At 48.6% G+C, this 15,000-nt stretch overlaps 1 protein-coding gene across 3 annotated transcripts in view; it reads right to left on the bottom strand.

Annotated features, from left to right (window-relative positions):
* Nucleotides 1–15,000, bottom strand: part of scf (Calumenin B scf) — a 25,185-nt gene that overhangs the window by 5,552 nt on the left and 4,633 nt on the right. The window contains exon 1 of one of the 3 annotated variants that reach the window (XM_086531215.1): nt 395–487. The exons of 1 other annotated variant lie outside the window; for it this stretch is intronic. The gene's annotated coding sequence lies outside the window, so the exon portion shown is untranslated. Of the gene's footprint in view, nt 1–318; nt 488–15,000 lie in introns of those variants that run through there. One more of the 3 variants, XM_086531217.1, reaches the window with a different exon arrangement.

Here is a 15,000-nt window from a genome sequence, read left to right on the forward strand (position 1 = left end):
AAAAAAACAAAAACAAAAACGGGGTGATAAGTAACGTGTAGAGGACAGAACGACCAAAAAAAAGTAAGAAGAAAAAGAAGACGATGATTGTTGCATTAGAATTGAAACGGAGATGAGAATGGACTCGCGTTAACCCATAAATCACCATTACAGAGATAGGATTAATGTCCTTCCCCAGTAGAATAGTAAGCGTCTTTAAAAAGCACGTAGGGACTAAGATTTATCACTTCACCCTTTGACGCCACAATCACACTTGTTCCCAGACAGGACAAAGAGTTCCCCCCCCCCTCTCCCCCTCCACAGACACACCGTTCTTACACCACTTCACACAATCACTTCACGGGGGGAGAAAAGGCCAAGAATCGAGAGTTACTGTGACGAGCGCTCCCCCTACCTCAAGTCACCACCACAACCTTCCCTTGTCTGCCTTCGACTGAGCGCTGAGCTCGAGCGCCTCCCCTCAAAAGGCTCTGATGCCCCTCCCTCCCTCCCTCTCCATCTGAGGGGGGAGGGGGGGCGAAGGAGTTGAGGAGGGAGGGGAGGGAGGGGGGTGGAGAAGGAGTTGAGGAAGGATGGAGGAGGGGCGGGGGGCGAAGGAGTTGAGGAGGGAGGGAGGAGGGAGGGAGGTAGGGGGGGCGAAGGAGTGTGTGTGTGTGTGTCGGGGGGGGGAGGGTGGCCGATGATGTAGGACAGCTGGGGTAGGGTTAACGGGGGATGGGGTGGGGGTGGGGGAGAGGTTAGATGTGGGGGCAGTCGCAGGATCTCTTGTCGTCGTCTGCAGCTTAATAATTCTACCAGCTACACGACACATGACCAATCCACAAGCAAGCAACGGTTTAGAGATCCTTCTGAGAAAGAACCTATTTATTTCGTGCGGCCTAAAATATCGAAAACATGTTCCCGATGTGGAAGAAAAACAAACTCAGATAGCAGAGGTCTATGAGCCGTAAAACAGTCGGCGACGGACAGATAAGGGCGATAATCCTGCTTAATCAATTGCAAAAAATATCCTAAGAGGAAGTTATAATCCTGTATGCCCATAAATATATTTGCAATAGATTTATGCTACACCCACAACAAGAGAGAAATAAATAGAGCAAGAGAGAGAGAGAGAGAGAGAGAGAGAGAGAGAGAGAGAGAGAGAGAGAGAGAGAGAGAGAGAGAGAGAGAGAGAGAGAGAGAGAGAAAGAAAGAGAGAGAAAAAGAGAGAGAGAGAGAAAATAGAGATAGATAGATAGATAGATAGATAGATAGATAGAGAGAGAGAAAGAGAGAGAGAGAGAGAGAGAGAGAGAGAGTAAAATAGATAGAGAGAGAGAGAGAGAAAATAGAGAGAGAGAGAGAGAGAAATAGATAGAGAGAGAGAGAGAGAGAGAGAGAGAGAGAGAGAGAGAGAGAGAGAGAGAGAGAGAGAGAGAGAGAGAGAGAGAGAGAGAAAGAAGGAAAGAGAGAGAAAGAAAGAAGGAAAGAGAGAGCGAGAGAAAGAGAATGAAAGAGAGAGAAATAAAAAAGGAAGGAAAGAAAGAGATAGAGAGATATAGATAGAGAGATAGAAGAAGAGAGAAAAGAGAGCAACGAAAACAAAAGACTAACGCAGAAGCCGTAAACCAACCGCGCGAAGGTAAATGCGAAAGCGATATCGTGCACCGCCGTGCAACACGCCGGACAGGACACCGTCACGGCCTGCAACGACCCTTGCCCATTTTTCGCGTCCCTGCTTGTGGTGGGGCCGGGGCTCGCACTCGCACCTCGCACTCGTATTCGCACTCACACTCGTATTCGTATTCGCACTCGCACCCTGCACCTCGCACTCACACTCACACTCACACTCGTATTCGCACTCGCACTCGCACTCACACTCACACTCACACTCGTATTCGCACTCACACTCGCACCTCACACTCGCACTCGCACTCGTACTCACACTCGCACTCGCTCCCCGTAACCCTTGTACTATTCCCGCACTCGCGACAGGGCAAATTTGGGGATAAGGAGCTTTTCATTACGGAAAAAAAAAAAATATATATATATAGAGAGAGAGATAATAAATACATGCATATGTGTGTGTGTGTGTGTGTGTGTGTGTGTGTGTGTGTGTGTGTGTGTGTGTGTGTGTGTGTGTGTGTGTGTGTGTGTGTGTGTGTGTGTGTGTGTGTGTGTGTGTGTGTGTGTGTGTGTGTGTGTGTAATACGCAAAGAATAGGTTTTCGTGTAAGTCTCCCGCACTCTCAGCAAAACAAAGACAACAAAAACAACAAACAAACACAAGAACGGTAAAAGAAAAAGGAAAACAAAAAAATTAAGAAAAAGAAAAAGGAAAACCGAACAAGCATGCCCTTCGAGAGCCGACTCTAAGGAGGCGTGGCTGGGACATGAAGAAGAAGAAGGGGGGGCGGGGGAGGGGGGAAGGGTGAGGGGAGGTGACTCAAGTGGGCGTTGGGGGGGAGGGGGATGGTGGTGGATGGAGGGGGTGGGGGTGGGGGTTAGGGAGTACCAACAAAGAAAACGGGAAGAGGGAGGTCGCGGGGGGGAGGAGAGGGAGGGGGAGAGGGAGAGGGAGGAGAAAGGGGCGTGTGGAAGGTGTAGGAGGAGGGGGTAGGGGGTAGGAGTAGGAGGAGGAGTAGGAGGAGGGAGGAGGAGGCGGAGCGGCGGAGTCTGAGGGGAATACGACCCACGGGATAATATTTATAATAATAAGAGGAAGTGTGCATTTCAGCGAGTACGCCATCCCGTTCGACTGACCTGGGTCGTTCGTTCCAACCACAACACCGAAAGCAGAATCTGGTTGGATTGGCAGACTGATCGAGAAATGAGAGACTAGAAGCGATCACAAGGGGTCGAAGCGAAGGGGGAGAGGAGAGGGAGAGAGAGGATGGAGGGGAGAGGGAGTGGGGGAGTGGGGGAGAGGGAGAGGGGAGGGAGAGAGAGGAAGGAGGGGAGAGAGAGGAGGGGAGAGGGGAAGGAGAGGAGAGAGGGAGGGAGAGGGGAAGGGCAGGAGAGGGAGTGGGGGAGAGGGGAAGGACAGGAGAGGGAGTGGGGGAGAGGGGAAGGAGAGGAGAGAGGGAGGGAGAGGGGAAGGAGGGGAGAGGGGAAGGGCAGGAGAGGGAGTGGGGGAGAGGGGAAGGAGGGTAGAGGGGAAGGAGAGGAGAGAGGGAGTGGGGGAGTGGGAAAGAGGGGAGCAGAGGAGTGACGTGGAACTAACTAGGAAAACGTTCCCTTTCACCACCGAGGGTTAGAGGCGCGGCGAGGAAACCCTTCTTGAGGTCGGGCTTTCCCTTCGCCTCCGCGTTTCCTGAAGAAGACTCGCCACAACGACTTCGAAAGGTTCACCATGACGAAAATAGGAGAGAAGGAGGGCGGGTGACGGGGGTGAGGGACAGTTCGCAAGGTGGAGGGGTGGGCGGGGGGTTAGGAAGGTGGGATGGGGGAGTGGGGGAGAGGGGCGAGGCGAGACGTCCGCGCTGGTGACGTGGAGGGACACGTTGGGGGAGGGGGGGGAGAGGGGGGGGAGCTCCTTGGATGACGCAACCCGGAGGGAGGCGCGTTGCCCGTGGCCGCCACAACAGGTTGCATGCAAGGAGAGTTGCTGTGGCCGCCTTACATTGTCTCTCGTGTCGCGTCGTGTCGTGTCGTGTCCCTGGTCCGCGGAGAGAGCGTTCGACGGAGTCCTAAGCCGAGGAGCTTCATCCGCGAGCGCTTCCCGAATTCCTAGACACGTGGAACCTTCGAGAGGCGGGTGGGTGGCCGCGGGGGAGTGTGAGGGGAGACGGAGAGGGAGACGGGGAGGGAGGGAGGAAGGCAGGGAGGGTAAGGGAAGTGACGTAAAACTGAACAACGTGGAAGGAGCCGCGTTGGCACTCAGTACGGGGGGGTTAGGGGTTGGGGGCTGGGGGGGAGGGAGAGGGGAGTGAGCAGGAGGCGAGGGTGCCCGCCAACCACCACGGCCCACGCACCGGGGAATGCCAACATAAACACACACACACACACACACACACATACACACCTACATAGACTTATTCACACAGACGCAATGCACAGCCAGCCTTGCACTCCTGTGTTATATAATGACGCACTTTTCTCGAGTCCTAGCGTCTCCTCAAGGGAAGAAACGAAACAGGCACACCTTGCTGGCACCTCCTCATGCGAAACAGGATCTCTCGACCTTGGCTGTGGTCACATGTCTGGGGGAAACAAGGCCAACCAAACAGCGCTCAAATCACTGACAATTTTGCCCTCCACGCAGAGCGCCCTGACCTCGCCTCGTACGTACGGAGGCCTGTGTCTATTCCCACCAAGAGTATGTGCACACAGGAGTGGATGTGTGTGTGTGTGTGTCTGTCTAGCTCTGCTGCCACGGCCGTTGTTGCTAAGCAGGGGGGGATCCAATACTGTTGATGCAACGACTCCAACAGATTTAAATAAATAGAAAAAAACGCTCATGTATCTGCACTCCTTTACAAAGAGATACTCCAGGAATTATCCGCAATTCAGATTTCGGACATTCTAATCATAAAAGTCGATACTCAGACGACCATTGCGTGTTAATCAATTATTGAAAATCCAGTCACGCCATCAGCTAAGGAAGCGCTTATAAAATCCACTAACGTGACACAATAGGAAAATTAATCAACATTTGTAGTTATGATTACCATGCGTAATAATGACACAAGTGTATTACAAACAGCCTAAGTGCACGTGGCAATATCAACAATGATTATAAAAACAACAAAGAACAAGGTACAAATAATCAGAAAGGTTTACACACTCACTCATCTCCCATAAAATAAAACACGGCTGCCAAAAACAAAAACAAAAACAACAATCAAACCAAGTATAAAAAAAATCGAACACAGAGTTCATACAGTAACACGATAACAAGCAGCCGGAAACAAGATATCTCACCTTAAAAAAGAAAAAAAAGAAAAAAAAAAGCATCTCAAAAACAAAACAGAAACCACGCATCTTCACCTACCGACAGCAAAATAAACCAAGAGGTGTAACGAACTAATTCCAGAGGCCATTCATCAAGAAGAAGAAGAAGAAGAAAGAAGAAAGAAGGAAGTAAGAAGGAAGGAGAGAGGATGATTGAAGGGAGGGGGAAGGAAGGAGAGAGGATGATTGAAGGGAGGGGGAAAGGGGGGAAGGAAGGAAGGAGAGAGGGTGATTGAAGGGAGGGGGGAAGGAAGGAAGGAGAGAAAATGATTGAAGGGAGGGGGGAAGGAAGGAGAGAGGGTGATTGAAGGGAGGGGGGAAGGAAGGAAGGAAGGAAGGAGAGAGAGGATGATTGAAGGGAGGGGGGAAAGAAGGAAGGAAGGAGAGAGGGTGATTGAAGGGAGGGGGGAAGGGAGGAAGGAAGGAGAGAGGATGATTGAAGGGAGGGGGGAAGGAAGGAAGGAAGGAAGGAGAGAGGGTGATTGAAGGGAGGGGGGAAGGAAGGAAGGAAGGAAGGAAGGAAGGAGAGAGGATGATTGAAGGGAGGGGGGAAGGAAGGAAGGAAGGAGAGAGGATGATTGAAGGGAGGGGGGAAGGAAGGAAGGAAGGAAGGAAGGAAGGAGAGAGGATGATTGAAGGGAGGGGGGAAGGAAGGAAGGAAGGAGAGAGGATGATTGAAGGGAGGGGGGAAGGAAGGAAGGAAGGAGAGAGGATGATTGAAGGGAGGGGGGAAGGAAGGAAGGAAGGAGAGAGGATGATTGAAGGGAGGGGGGAAGGAAGGAAGGAAGGAGCGAGGCTGAATTGGGGAGGGGGGAAGGAAGGAAGGAACGGACGGAAGGAAGGAGAGAGGATGATTGAAGGGAGGGGGGAAGGAAGGAAGGAAGGAGAGAGGATGATTGAAGGGAGGGGGGAAGGAAGGAAGGAAGGAAGGAAGGAAGGAGAGAGGATGATTGAAGGGAGGGGGGAAGGAAGGAAGGAAGGAGAGAGGATGATTGAAGGGAGGGGGGAAGGAAGGAAGGAAGGAAGGAAGGAAGGGGGGGGGGGAAGGAAGGAAGGAGAGAGGATGATTGAAGGGAGGGGGGAAGGAAGGAAGGAAGGAAGGAAGGAAGGAGAGAGGATGATTGAAGGGAGGGGGGAAGGAAGGAAGGAAGGAAGGAGAGAGGATGATTGAAGGGAGGGGGGAAGGAAGGAAGGAAGGAAGGAGAGAGGATGATTGAAGGGAGGGGGGAAGGAAGGAAGGAAGGAGAGAGGATGATTGAAGGGAGGGGGGAAGGAAGGAAGGAAGGAAGGAGAGAGGATGATTGAAGGGAGGGGGGAAGGAAGGAAGGAAGGAGAGAGAATGATTGAAGGGAGGGGGGAAGGAAGGAAGGAAGGAGAGAGGATGATTGAAGGGAGGGGGGAAGGAAGGAAGGAAGGAGAGAGGATGATTGAAGGGAGGGGGGAAGGAAGGAAGGAAGGAGAGAGGATGATTGAAGGGAGGGGGGAAGGAAGGAAGGAAGGAAGGAAGGAAGGAGAGAGGATGATTGAAGGGAGGGGGGAAGGAAGGAAGGAAGGAGAGAGGATGATTGAAGGGAGGGGGGAAGGAAGGAAGGAAGGAGAGAGGGTGATTGAAGGGAGGGGGGAAGGAAGGAAGGAAGGAAGGAGAGAGGATGATGGAAGGGAGGGGGAAGGAAGGAAGGAAGGAGAGAGGATGATTGAAGGGAGGGGGAAGGAAGGAAGGAAGGAGAGAGAATGATTGAAGGGAGGGGGGAAGGAAGGAAGGAAGGAGAGAGGATGATTGAAGGGAGGGGGGAAGGAAGGAAGGAAGGAAGGAGAGAGGATGATTGAAGGGAGGGGGAAGGAAGGAAGGAAGGAAGGAGAGAGGATGATTGAAGGGAGGGGGAAGGAAGGAAGGAAGGAAGGAGAGAGGATGAGGTGGGGAGGAGGAAGAAGGAAGGAAGGAAGGAGAGAGGATGATTGAAGGGAGGGGGGAAGGAAGGAAGGAAGGAGAGAGAAGATGATTGAAGGGAGGGGGGAAGGAAGGAAGGAAGGAGAGAGGATGATTGAAGGGAGGGGGGAAGGAAGGAAGGAAGGAGAGAGGATGATTGAAGGGAGGGGGGGAGGGAGGAAGGGAGGGAGGAGAGAGGATGATTGAAGGGAGGGGGAAGGAAGGAAGGAAAGGAAGGAGAGAGGATGATGAAGTGAGGGGGAAGGAAGGAAGGAAGGAGAGAGGGTGATTGAAGGGAGGGGGGAAGGAAGGAAGGAAGGAAGGAGAGAGGATGATTGAAGGGAGGGGGAAGGAAGGAAGGAAGGAAGGAGAGAGGATGATTGAAGGGAGGGGGGAAGGAAGGAAGGAAGGAAGGAGAGAGGATGATTGAAGGGAGGGGGGAAGGAAGGAAGGAAGGAGAGAGGATGATTGAAGGGAGGGGGGAAGGGAGGAAGGAAGGAAGGAGAGAGGATGATTGAAGGGAGGGGGGAAGGGAGGAAGGAAGGAGGGAGGGGGGTTGAAGGGAGGGGGGGAGGAAGGAAGGAAGGAGGGAGAGTGGATGATGAAGGAGGGGGGAAGGGAGGAAGGAAGGAGAGAGGGTGATTGAAGGGAGGGGGGAAGGAAGGAAGGAAGGAAGGAGAGAGGATGATTGAAGGGAGGGGGGAAGGGAGGAAGGAAGGAAGGAGAGAGGGTGATTGAAGGGGGGGGGGAAGGAAGGAAGGAAGGAGAGAGGGTGATTGAAGGGAGGGGGGAAGGAAGGAAGGAAGGAAGGAGAGAGGATGATTGAAGGAGGGGGGAAGGAAGGAAGGAAGGAGATAGAAGGATGATTGAGGGAGGGGGAAGGAAGGAAGGAAGGAGAGAGGATGATTGAAGGGAGGGGGGAAGGAAGGAAGGAAGGAGAGAGGATGATTGAAGGGAGGGGGAAGGAGGAAGAAAGGAGAGAGGAGGATGGAAGGGAGGGGGGGAGGGAGGAAGGAAGGAGAGAGGATGAATTGAGAGAAGTGAAGAAGGAAGGAAAGAAGGAGAGAGGATGATTGAAGGAGGGGGAGGAAGGAAGGAAGAAGGAGAGAGGATGATTGAACGGAAAAGGGGGGGGAAGGAAGGAAGGAAGGAGAGAGGATGATTGAAGGGGAAGGGGGAAGGGAAGGAAGGAAGGAGAGAGGATGATTGAAGGGAGGGGGGAAGGAAAGGAAGGAAGGAGAGAGGATGATTGAAGGAAGGGGGGAAGGAAGGAAGAAAGGAGAGAGGATGATTGAAGGGAGGGGGAAGGAAGGAAGAAAGGAGAGAGGATGATTGAAGGGAGGGGGGAAGGAAGGAAGAAAGGAGAGAGGATGATTGAAGGGAGGGGGGAAGGAAGGAAGGAAGGAGAGAGGATGATTGAAGGGAGGGGGGAAGGAAGGAAGGAAGGAGAGAGGATGATTGAAGGGAGGGGGGAAGGAAGGAAGAAAGGAGAGAGGATGATTGAAGGGAGGGGGGAAGGAAGGAAGGAAGGAGAGAGGATGATTGAAGGGAGGGGGGAAGGGGGGAAGGAAGGAAGGAAGGAAGTAAGAAGGAAGGAGAGAGAAGATGATTGAAGGGAGGGGGGAAGGGAGGAAGGAAGGAAGGGAGGAAAGGGAGAAGACAGAAGAAAAGAAGGAGGGTTTACTTTGTCTCTCATCCCGTTCCCGAAGAGCAAACTTCTTATGCAACAAACGAAACCAAGCGATTCGAAGCCAAGGGATTCAACGACTGGCTATAATTAGTCGATAACGGCTCGCAGTGCGTGAGTCTTTTTTTTTTTGTGGATGAACAAGAAAGCATAACGCACTTTCGTGACCGAGAAAATGTATTCATATATTGTCGAGGTATTTTCGGTCATAAACCAGTGTAGATGATAAAAAAAAAGATATAAATCTATATTTCAAAACGTTATGTTTTATTTTTTTTTTCAGGGTTGTCACACCTCGAAGTGTCATGGTTTATCACACACACAGAGACTCAAACACCTATTATTTTATTCACACAAGTGCCTTCGCTGTTACTCTGTGCCTGCAAGTTCGCCGCCGCGTCTCCCAAAACACACACAAACACACACACACACAACACACACAAACACGCACACACACACAAACACACACACACACAAATTGAGATCATCAAGGTACCCCCGACGGCCGACCAAACTGTACTACCAACATCTCTCTCCTTTTGCCCGACAGGTCCCTCTGGTGGTGCCAACCTTCGTTCGAAAACCTTCCAGGAAGCAAGAAGGTAAGGGGGAGGGGGGTAGTCAGAAGGTAAGGGGGGGAGGGGGAAGTCAGAAGGTAAAGGGGGGGGGGAAGTCAGAAGGTAAGGGGGGGGAGGGGGTAGTCAGAAGGTAAGGGGGGGAGGGGGTAGTCAGAAGGTAAGGGGGGCGGGAAGTCAGAAGGTAAGGGGGGAGAGGGGGAAGTCAGAAGGTAAGGGGAGGGGGAAGTCAGAAGGTACGGGGGGGGGGGGGGTTAGTCAGAAAGGGGGTTAAAAAAACAATCAAGCCAAATACAGGTCCCAGGTGTCCGCATGACATCAGAGTCGCTGAGTGTTCAAGCATTCAAGTTCTCGAATGTTCTGGGCCCTCGGCAAGAAGAAGGCAGCTGTGAGAAGGGGTGGGGTAGGGGTGGGGGTGGGGGTAGGGGGGGAGGTGTCGTTGGGTTACATGGATGTTCAGCTCATCACCGCTGAGGGTGGGACAGGCAGGCCGCGTGTGGACATCGAATCTGAACACAAAATGAAGAGGATAAAGCCATGCACTTATCCGTTAAATTAACGACCGATTATTTGCATCTTCACTGAACTACTTAAAAATTTTTTTTCCCCAATAGCGAGGAATTACTGCACTTCTGGTATAATAAATTTTCCCGTTGAGCACAACCGATGTGTTCAAATGCAGGCGAAGACGTCTAATAATAAGTCTCGAGACCCGTTTGACGTTGTCTGTCCCCTTTTAACAAACATCACCGCATTAATGGCTTGAATGTTAAACGTACAAAAACAGATGTATGTATGTATTTGTATGTATGTGTATGTATACATATACATGTATATGTATGTATGTGTGTGCGTGTATGTATGTGTGTGCGTGTATGTATGTGTGTGCGTGTATGCGTTTGGATGCATATATGTCGGGTGTGCATATATATTTCTTTGTATGTATGTATGTGTGTGTATGTATGTATGTATGTATGTATGTATGTATGTATGTATGTATGTATGTAATGTATGTTTGTATACTTGTATATATGTATATGTATACATATGTATATATACACACAAACACATGCATGTTTGTGCGTGAGCTATGTACGTACGTATGTAGGGAGGAGGAGAGAGAGAGAAAAACAAGTCTATTCATAGAGAGAGATGGAGGGGGGAGGGGGGAAGGGGGGAGAGAAACGAGAAAGAGAGAATAGAGTGAAATAAAATAAAAGAAGAGATAAGGACGAGGGGGGGGGGAGGGGAGGGGGAGAAAGAAAGGCAAAGAAGGCGAGAATTATGAATGCCGGCCACAAAAAAGCTTTCCCGGGAAGGCGTTCAAAGGCAATCCCAGCAAACCATACTACGACGTTAAATAATATATAATATATCCGCACACACACACAAGCAAGCACAAACCCAACCAAACGCGTACACACACACACACAGACACACACACACCCACACGCATACATACAAGCACCCACCCAACCACACACCCATAGACCGACCCACCCACCCAACCACACACACACACACACACAAGCACCCATCCACCCACCCACCCAATCAAACACACACACCTACACACATCTACACACACACTCACACCCACACCCACCCACACCAACCCACCCACACAGAAGATCCGTCTGCACTTAAAGCGAGAGCACCTCCTCCAAATAATTCACGAGGAGGACGTCCAGATTTCCAGAGTGGATACTGAAAAATTACGTCGCTCGGTGGAGACACGGAGGAAGGAATCGGGAGGGAGAGGGAGGGGGAGGGGGGAGGGTGGAACGAGAGAGAGAAGCCCCAAAGGAAGGAAGGAAGGAAGAAGATAGGATGATTGAAGGGAGGGGGGAAGGAAGGAAAGGAGGAAAGGGAGAAGGCGAAAGAAAAGAAGGAAGGAGCAAGAGAGGGATGGTTAAAGGAAGGAAGGAACGAAGGAAGGAGGGAAGGCTAAGGGAAAAAAGGAAGGATGGAGGACTAAAGGAAGGAAGGAGGAAAAGCTAAAGGAAAGGAGGGATGGAAGGCAAGTAAGTATGGATGGAAGGAAGGAAGGAAGGCAGATCGAGAGATATCCGAAGGGATAGCGAAAGAAGGGAAGGGGGAAGGGAGGGACAAAGGCAAATGGAGAGGAAGGAAGAAAGAAGGAGGGAAGGTAGATGAAAAGAGAGAGAAGACAGATAGAACGGTAGGAAGGAAGGACGTACGGAAGGAGGGAAGGCAGATGGAAAAGAAGACAGAAAGGAAGAAAGAGAGAAAAAAAAATAGATGGAAAGAAAGAACGAAGACAGACAGACAGACACAAAAACGAAGACAGTTAGGAAAAAAATAAGGAAAAAAGATCGGGAGAACGCTCACAGGGAGATGGAAATCAAAGAAAGAAAGAAAGAAAGAAAAGAAGGAAGGAACAGGTGGGCGGCAAGAAAGAAAGAAAGAAAGAAAGAAAGAAAAGAAGGAAGGAACAGGTGGGCGGCAAGAAAGAAAGAAAGAAAGAAAAGAAGGAAGGAACAGGTGGGCGGCAAGAAAGAAAGAAAAGAAGGAAGGAACAGGTGGGCGGCAAGAAAGAAAGAAAGAAAGAAAGAAAGAAAAGAAGGAAGGAACAGGTGGGCGGCAAGAAAGAAAGAAAGAAAGAAAGAAAGAAAGAAAAGAAGGAAGGAACAGGTGGGCGGCAAGAAAGAAAGAAAGAAAGAAAGAAAGAAAGAAAAGAAGGAAGGAACAGGTGGGCGGCAAGAAAGAAAGAAAGAAAGAAAAGAAGGAAGGAACAGGTGGGCGGCAAGAAAGAAAGAAAGAAAGAAAGAAAAGAAGGAAGGAACAGGTGGGCGGCAAGAAAGAAAGAAAGAAAGAAAGAAAGAAAAGAAGAAGGAACAGGTGGGCGGCAAGAAAGAAAGAAAGAAAGAAAGAAAGAAAGAAAGAAAGGAAAGAAGGAACAGGTGGGCGGCAAGAAAGAAAGAAAGAAAGAAAGAAAGAAAGAAAAGAAGAAGGAACAGGTGGGCGGCAAGAAAGAAAGAAAGAAAGAAAGAAAGAAAAGAAGGAAGGAACAGGTGGGCGGCAAGAAAGAAAGAAAGAAAGAAAGAAAGAAAAGACGAAAAGAAAGAAAAGAAGGAAGGAACAGGTGGGCGGCAAGAAAGAAAGAAAGAAAGAAAGAAAGAAAGAAAAGAAGGAAGGAACAGGTGGGCGGCAAGAAAGAAAGAAAGAAAGAAAGAAAGAAAAGAAAGAAAAGAAGGAAGGAACAGGTGGGCGGCAAGAAAGAAAGAAAGAAAGAAAGAAAAGAAGGAAGGAACAGGTGGGGCGAAAGAAAGAAAAGAAAAGAAGGAAGGAACAGGTGGGCGGCAAGAAAGAAAGAAAGAAAGAAAGAAAGAAAGAAAGAAAAGAAGGAAGGAACAGGTGGGCGGCAAGAAAGAAAGAAAGAAAGAAAGAAAGAAAAGAAGGAAGGAACAGGGGGGCGGCAAGAAAGAAAGAAAGAAAGAAAAAGAAGAAGAACAGGTGGGCGGCAGAAAGAAAGATAAGAAAGAAAAGAAAGAGAGAAAAAGGAAAGGGTGGGCGATGTGGCGGCAAGAAAAGAAGAAAGAAAAAGAAAGGAAAGAAGAAAATGAAGGATAGAACCAACAGGTGGGCGGCAAGAAAGAAAGAAAGAAAGAAAGAAAAGAAGAAGGAACAGGTGGGCGGCAAGAAAGAAAGAAAGAAAGAAAGAAAAGAAGGAAGGAACAGGTGGGCGGCAAGAAAGAAAGAAAGAAAGAAAGAAAGAAAGAAAGAAAAGAAGGAAGGAACAGGTGGGCGGCAAGAAAGAAAGAAAGAAAGAAAGAAAAGGAGGAACAGGTGGGCGGCAAGAAAGAAAGAAAGAAAAGAAGGAAGGAACAGGTGGGCGGCAAGAAAGAAAGAAAGAAAGAAAGAAAAGAAGGAAGGAACAGGTGGGCGGCAAGAAAGAAAGAAAAGAAGAAAGAAAGAAAGAAAGAAAAGAAGGAAGGAACAGGTGGGCGGCGGCAAGAAGAAAGGAAAGAAAGAACAGAAGAAGAAGAAAGAAAGAAAGAAAGAAAGAAAGAAAAGAAGGAAGGAACAGGTGGCGGCAAGAAAAAAGAAAGAAAAAAGAAAAAAGAAAAGAAACGAAGGAAGAACAGGTGGGCCGGCAAGAAAGAAAGTTAAGAAAGAAAATAAGAAAAGAAGAAAGAAAAGAAAGGAAGGATCAGTTGAAGAAAGAAAGAAAGAAAGAAAAGAAGGAAGGAACAGGTGGGCGGCAAGAAAGAAAGAAAGAAAGAAAGAAAAGAAGGAAGGAACAGGTGGGCGGCAAGAAAGAAAGAAAGAAAGAAAGAAAGAAAGAAAAGAAGGAAGGAACAGGTGGGCGGCAAGAAAGAAAGAAAGAAAGAAAGAAAGAAAGAAAGAAAGAAAAGAAGGAAGGAACAGGTGGGCGGCAAGAAAGAAAGAAAGAAAGAAAGAAAAGAAGGAAGGAACAGGTGGGCGGCAAGAAAGAAAGAAAGAAAGAAAGAAAGAAAAGAAGGAAGGAACAGGTGGGCGGCAAGAAAGAAAGAAAGAAAGAAAGAAAGAAAAGAAGGAAGGAACAGGTGGGCGGCAAGAGAGAAAGAAAGAAAGAAAGAAAGAAAGAAAGAAAAGAAGGAAGGAACAGGAGGGCGGCAAGAAAGAAAGAAAGAAAAGAAGGAAGGAACAGGTGGGCGGCAAGAAAGAAAGAAAGAAAGAAAGAAAAGAAGGAAGGAACAGGTGGGCGGCAAGAAAGAAAGAAAGAAAGAAAGAAAGAAAAGAAGGAAGGAACAGGTGGGCGGCAAGAAAGAAAGAAAGAAAGAAAGAAAGAAAGAAAAGAAGGAAGGAACAGGTGGGCGGCAAGAAAGAAAGAAAGAAAGAAAGAAAAGGAGGAAGGAACAGGTGGGCGGCAAGAAAGAAAGAAAGAAAGAAAAGGAAAGAAGAAAAGACGGAACAGGTGGGCGGCAAGAAAGAAAGAAAGAAAGAAAAGGAAAGAAGAAAAGACGGAACAGGTGGGCGGCAAGAAAGAAAGAAAGAAAGAAAAGGAAAGAAGAAAAGACGGAACAGGTGGGCGGCAAGAAAGAAAGAAAGAAAGAAAGAAAGAAAGAAAGGAACAGGTGGGCGGCAAGAAAGAAAGAAAGAAAGAAAGAAAGAAAGGAACAGGTGGGCGGCGAGGACGGAGAGCCGTACTCCAGGACACGTGGCACCGACTGCCTGCATCGACCCAAGAGAAACGTCACAGCTGATCGTGTGTGGAGTGCGGGCGTCTGGAACATTCTTCGCATTGAGACGAATGAGTTGCAATTATTAGGGTTCGTAATGCAGCGCAGAAGGACGTCAATTATCGTCGGGATTCAAATCAGGTGAAGAGGAATTTAAATATAAAAAGTGTGTATGATTGCAAAACGTATCTTTAGCCAATTTCTTTTAACTGATAATAAAAAAAAACAGATAATGGAGGTAGTGAATGCGCTGGATAACCTTTGGCATTATTATCGAGGCCAGGAGGAGAGGCATTTTTTTTTCACCCCAATGCCAATTAACAAACGAGTAAAAAAAAAAAAAAGAAAGAAAAAAAGATAAATAAAATCGGCAAAACAAAATCACAGAAAAATTACATCGGATTTGTTACACTGGCACCTTACAGTAAAAAAGAAAAGAAAATCTAGGGGGTGACTCGCCAATTTTCAACAAACAAAAAGTTACATACATGAATAAAAACAAAAACGAAAACGAAACAAAAATAAACGAAAAAAACAACAACAAAAAACACGTGTACGGCCATAACCAAGCAAAGAACACCCCTCGTGAACTCTACGGATAAAACCCTCCAAGAATCCCACAGAATACCTATGAGACGTGCAACATTCCCCCTTCTATGGCCCCTGGGGATAATGAACCACAGAGATTAGTGCT

This window comes from Penaeus japonicus, unplaced genomic scaffold (genome assembly GCF_977035675.1).
Source record: "Penaeus japonicus unplaced genomic scaffold, GWHDUDI00000001_assembly GWHDUDI00000035, whole genome shotgun sequence".
Lineage (NCBI taxonomy): Eukaryota > Metazoa > Arthropoda > Malacostraca > Decapoda > Penaeidae > Penaeus > Penaeus japonicus.